This window comes from Rhea americana, unplaced genomic scaffold, assembly GCF_003343005.1.
Source record: "Rhea americana isolate MKP2758 unplaced genomic scaffold, rheAme1 scaffold_43, whole genome shotgun sequence".
In the NCBI taxonomy this organism is placed as follows: Eukaryota; Metazoa; Chordata; class Aves; order Rheiformes; family Rheidae; genus Rhea; species Rhea americana.
Genome location: NW_028186568.1, coordinates 4,563,858 through 4,569,857, shown reverse-complemented (window position 1 = coordinate 4,569,857; position 6,000 = coordinate 4,563,858).

Here is a 6,000-nt window from a genome sequence, read left to right as displayed (position 1 = left end):
AAAGGTCCTACAGTATGTAAAGGTCCTGTGCTCCAGTCCAGTTTCTTAGATTATGATTGCAACCTGGAGCTCAACATTACCAATATATTTTTGTATATTTTTGATAACAAAGGTCCTAAACACTACTGTGAGTAATGCATTAAGCTGAAGGAAAAAAAAATCCTGGTAGGATCCTTGTATTTGTGTGTGTGTCTCTGTTCTTGAAGAGAGGTTGCCAGAGAACACAAGCAGGGAATCATGAGTCAACAGTGTTTTATGTTCACATAATATCCTTTGGGATTGCGTATGTTCCAGCACAAAGCCATATGCTATGTGATCATGGAGAATATGCATTTAATTGTTACTATTATATACGGCCATCGTTTTGTTTTGATGGATCAACTGAGCATTGTTTGCGTAGAAAGCACCATAAAGTCTACATTTCAAGCCAAGTGGCTAAACAAAGCAGTGCTCTTTCCCATATGTTACGTGAACTTCCTTACCCTTCACATTTGGAACTGGAGGTGACATTCTTTTTTGGATGCATTACTTTTTTGGCATTTTATATTTAAAGCTTCAAAAAAAATGTCATTGCAAAAAAATGTAGGAGGAGGCTATTCTCATCAGCCTTTCAGGACAAATCTCAAGAAACAGAACATTCTCCCCAGCGAAGAGATAAAAGCCTCAGTATTTCAGCAAGCAGTAGCACAAGATTATGCAGATAGCAACACCGATCAGTCATGCTGCGCTGTAGCTGGTGGCGTATCTTACTTGTTGTATCTTCTTAGACTGTGCTGTGTAGCATGATGCCTTTGAACTAGAGTTCACATATATTGTACCCAGGCAGCCTAACCACTTAGCGTCAGACTGATCTTCAATACCAAAATTCACACTTTGCATCACTGAATCTTTGAATCATTTTGCTACCCTGGMTTATGAAAGAGAGAGAGAGCAGAGGATGAGAGGGAGAGGGGTGGCAGATCGTAGGAGAAAGAGATCCAGGACGTCCCAGTGTTATCCTAAAAAATTGATATAATTTACATTAYAGCAGCTCAGAATCTTACACCAGTTGAGGATATCTGTGCTGAGTTTCACATAGGTGAGTTATAAACATGCCTRCTTACTTCACTGTAAATATCCCAATCCATGCAAGGTGCCTGGAAGAAACACCTACAGCTTTGTCTTGCTGTGTAGAAGAGTCAAAAGTGAATATAGAAGAGTAATGTGTCCTGGGAGGAAAAGCTGATGCCTTATTAATACTGTTTGGTTCCTCTGTAAGATAGGTGTACTTCTGAGTCATACAGTTAAATACATTTCTCATCTGTGAGACACACTGGTGGGCCTATGTGGTTTCTGTTTTAAYGCAACTTCAGCGAAGTAAAAGACACAGGTGGGCAATTCAAAGCTTGCTGACACACAGATACACCTCTACAAGTTTCCTTTGCTCATCAAATATCTATGCAGTCAGGAAACAAACCATTTAAAACAATTAAAAATTTCTAGGAGAGAAATTTCAATCAATTTAAGATAGAATCTGGCAATAATCAATGCGATAGCATGCTGAATTCAACACGTGTTAAATACACTAACAGAGAGTACTAATCTCTGGTTAACACTGGTTGCAGTGACATCAGACCCAAGAATTTTGACTCTTTTCATTTCCACATTTCTACCATTAGCAATATTCACAACAAGCGAGTATCTTGCTAAAGAAACTTATGCACTAGGAAACAGAAAATCTGTGCAACAGGAAATTTATTTTATATTATTTTACATTCCACATAGCATTTCGGAGACTCACTGCTCAGTGCTTTTATTTTCCTTAAAAAAAAAAGTATTTAATTTTTTACTCTTTAATTTGGATTTTGAAAGGTCATCCAATTTTAGAAAGAGACTATAAGAAAGTGACATAAGGCTATAGACTAGAAGCACTTGAAATGTTGTTTTTCTTTCTTATTTAAAGACATGGCCAAGGCTATGAATAACTTACTCTTGATTGTTTGCTTGTTACTAACAGAATTTGCTTTCTATCACAGAAGCACACAAACACCACCACAACAAATAATCTCAAGGAACTAATATTCAAATATAATTTAATATTCATTAGTGGAATACAAACAAATTCCTCTCAGCCACCCACTCAGTTACCCAGAAATAGAAATGACATTGGAATTTCTCTGCTATGTTTGTAAGAAACATGAGCTGCTTCTGTGCATTCCACAACTTTCGGTGTACTGCATGTGTGTCAGTACTAACTCATCTCTATGTGTACTGCTCCGTTAGTGGGAGAAATTGCCAAGTCTGGCTACTATGAGAAATTTTGAACAGAGTCTTTCAACGCAGATGAAAAAAACCTTAGGTAGCGTTCTGCCAAGGCCAGAGCAACTAAATCAAGTTGGACTCTGAATCGCTGTTGAATCCTTGCAAAGGGATGTTTGATTCTCTTAGCTTAGAACTAAGAGCATCTTTTTCAGCCTCTCTGTGATTGGTTCATCATGGCAATGCAATGCAACAGTATTTCATGTCCACTTAGATCACCTGTAAAGCCAGACAAATTTCAGATCCTAATGACTGAATTTCATCTTCCAGTTTAGAGAAAGAGCCTTCATTTCTGCACAGGCGTGATTTCCAAATTGTGYCTAGGAGGAGGCCCACAAAACTAGGTATTCCACAGTGTTACCTGTAAATGATGTCTGAGTGGAATAGGAGGACTAACGACAGCTAATAGGCATCCCATAGACCTGTCACTGCCATATCCCAGCTAACGTCGTGGCTGCAGACCCTGCACGTGCACAGACCATCGGGGCAGTGCTATGCGCTACAGTCAAAACCTTCCAACATGGCTCTCCAGCGCATGAAGCGTGGCAATAGGCTGAGCAACCTCCTTTAATCCCCTGTAGTCTGGGTTCTCCTGAGAGAAACACAGAGCCCTTTAGGAGCAGGTCCTGCAATAACAGAAATGACAGATTTGGGAGGCAAGCAGTTGACTTTAAAACTTCAGCTGGAGTCAAGGCAAGCCACTCCCACTTCCTGCTTCATTGAACAAAGCAAATTTGGAATTGTGGTTCTGCGATTAAATTTAGACTGCTCCAACACAAAGTGATCTACCAGGTCTGGCAGMTCTCCAGGGGGCTGCACCAAGCAAATATACTTCTCACAGTCTGAATGTGCCTGGAGGTACCATGCGGCTGCTGTGCACTCGGATGCAATCTGAATCTACTACTTTTTCTGGGATTTTGCCAGTAAGTCTAGTCATAACCTCATCTTCTGATTGAAGCATTTTTGTAAATGTGAAACTGTTTAACAGACAACGATTTATAGGACAAAAATGTGAAAAATGCATTCTTTTTCACTCCTGCAAAATACAACATGGAAGTGAGAAGGAGTTGATGAGAATGGGCTGTTCTTAACTTGGGAATTWGGGATTTCAGGGCCTGAGAACACTAGTGGAAAGGAAGGCAATTCATTTATTAAAATAGCATATGGACCTGTCCTTGCTTTGACCAGCATTTTTTGTTCTCCAAAAGGGCAGAGTAGCATGATTCTCCTCTAGACTGAATTTGCAGAGGTCCCCTGTAAGAGCAAATGGCCACTCTACTTCTAGCCCCCTTAAAATCATATCTGTACATTTCTTAAGTTCACTGAAATGGGACAGGTAACAAGATCTGGTTGAAGTTTTTCCATGGAGAGAGTTTTCCATGGAAAAGATCRATTCTGTGGCAAATTCAGAAAGAAACCTGGCACATTTCTTGCAGTGGTCTGAGTACTTATTTTTTAATTCAGCCTGCCTATGCCTTGAACTCCTGCTTCTGCTGCACACATCATGGCAGGCAAGCAGTGCAGGGCTTTCCTTTCTCCACTTTTTCTCAGACTCCCGAAGAAGATGTCAGGCATCTGGAGGCTGTGGGGTTTCCAGACCTCAGAGGCTACTGCAAGCTGAGTGAGCAGCTCATCGGTCCACCAGGCTTTCTGCCCTTACCCTGTGAGCCACCCCAGAGGTCGAGCCATGGGCTCCATGTTAGCTCCCTACCCACTGTTGGACCCCAGACTCCTCACCAGGTTGGTTTCCAAATCTGCAGATTCCCAGGCTCTGTTGTTCCCTGCACTGCTTGGAAGATAGAGCAGATGTTAACTAGCTCCTAGACCTCACTTGGGATCTTGGTGGTCCCTTTCCCAGCTATCTGACTTACCAGCTAACCGTCTTCCCATGTTCCCTGTCACCTTAAAAAGCAAGACAGTGAAGAGGTAGGCATCCTGTCTGGCTATAAGCTAGCAATGTCTCATTTTGTATCTTGCGAAATAGAATTTCCTGGAAATCACTCCACACTGGGAAATAAACCCCAGAGCCCTTGTCATTTCATCCTCATTCAAAAAAGTGAAATAGAATTTCCACACTGGGAAATAAACCCCAGAGCCCTTGTCATTTCATCCTCATTCAAAAANAAAAAAAAAAAAAAAAAAAAAAAAAAAGACATTTTTTTAAATTACAGTAAAATTTCCCAGAGAAGGATTCTCATTTCCCCAGCACCACTGGTGGAACTATTTGTTAATTCCATTTCAGATGGGATCCAGATACACATTTCCTCTCTGAAGTGTGCAGACACAGAAAGGGCAAGGGGAGCAYAGCTGAATGTGGCTGTAACTTTGAACTTTTGCAAAGCTCTATCCCTTAAGGAAAAAAAATGCCAAGGATGATTTCTGGAGTCTCAGGCACTTCATCTGAGCCTTTTTTGCTCCAAATAAAGGCTAAAAGAGCCCTTTTTGCAATGAATGGMGAACAGCAAAAGCAGAAGAGGACACACATGTAGAGGAAGGCCTAAGAGACCAAGGAAAGCCCAGAGTGTCTTTGTCTTTATGTTAGGAAGCATTTCCAACTGAATACTGATGAAGGAGGGGTTATCACCGGAGAGGAGGTAGCTGTAGCAATTCATTTCATTTTGTTTATTCTTTCTAAAAAAACACCTCATGTCTATCGCACAGGAACACCATTCAATGAGTTTCCATTCTACAGGGAACACCATTCAGTGAGCTACCTGACAGTATGGACCCATGAGACYGGACTCAGGAACTTTAGCATAAAAACCTTCCTGCTTTAGCCATAGCTTTCTGCAACCTAGACTGAACCAAATACCTAAAATTAGACATATAACCAGCTTCATTTACTGGACATCCTTTTCTTCTTTCCATTTAGAGAAAGGATAGGGACTTTATGTTCCCAGTGAATCTCAGAGAAGGTTGGGGCTAGAAGTTCTTGTATCTTTCACATAATTTGGCAATCTACCAGAGAGGAATTTGGAAAAAAGYGCTATAAAAGGAAACCTCACCCTTCTTACAAGTTTCCCTCTGGGAGAAAGCTATTTCCCTTCCTAATTACATTTTTTATAGGTGTCTTATTAAGTAATGTATCACTACTTACATTAAATATTAAATGCATAGGGATGTTGCTGGGTGTTAGTTCCAGTTGTCATCTATTGACTTTAAAATGTTTTTCCAGCTTGCCTGCCAGAGGACTATATAGGCTGATGATGGTGTGTATATAATATGACATATATAAAGAGTGTGCAACTTCATTACTTTGAAGAAAAATGTCTTAATCTCCAGTATTCTCCACCCTAATTATATGTTTTTACATTATCCCTACAGTCTTTATAATAGTCATTGTATTTTAGATTATTYTTACCATTGCCAGCATGCAGATCATTTCAGGTGTTTAAAAGACAGATAATAACTAAGATTACTTACATTAAGGTACAAAGTGGCAATCTGAAAAGCTCAAGAGTTTAAAATATTTATAAAGTTGGACAATAAAAATACATTGGTATGTCTCCTGAATGAAAATTGAAATGATATCTTTACAAATGTCTTATTATACAACTTCATTTTCTTAATTGATTTCAGTATATCTTACTATTATGAAATCGAAAAACTGCAATAGATGAAAAAGACTTTGAATGAGTAAATGAAAAAAAAAACACCAATCCATCCTACTATACTAGGACAGAAGAAGATAATTTGCTTTAA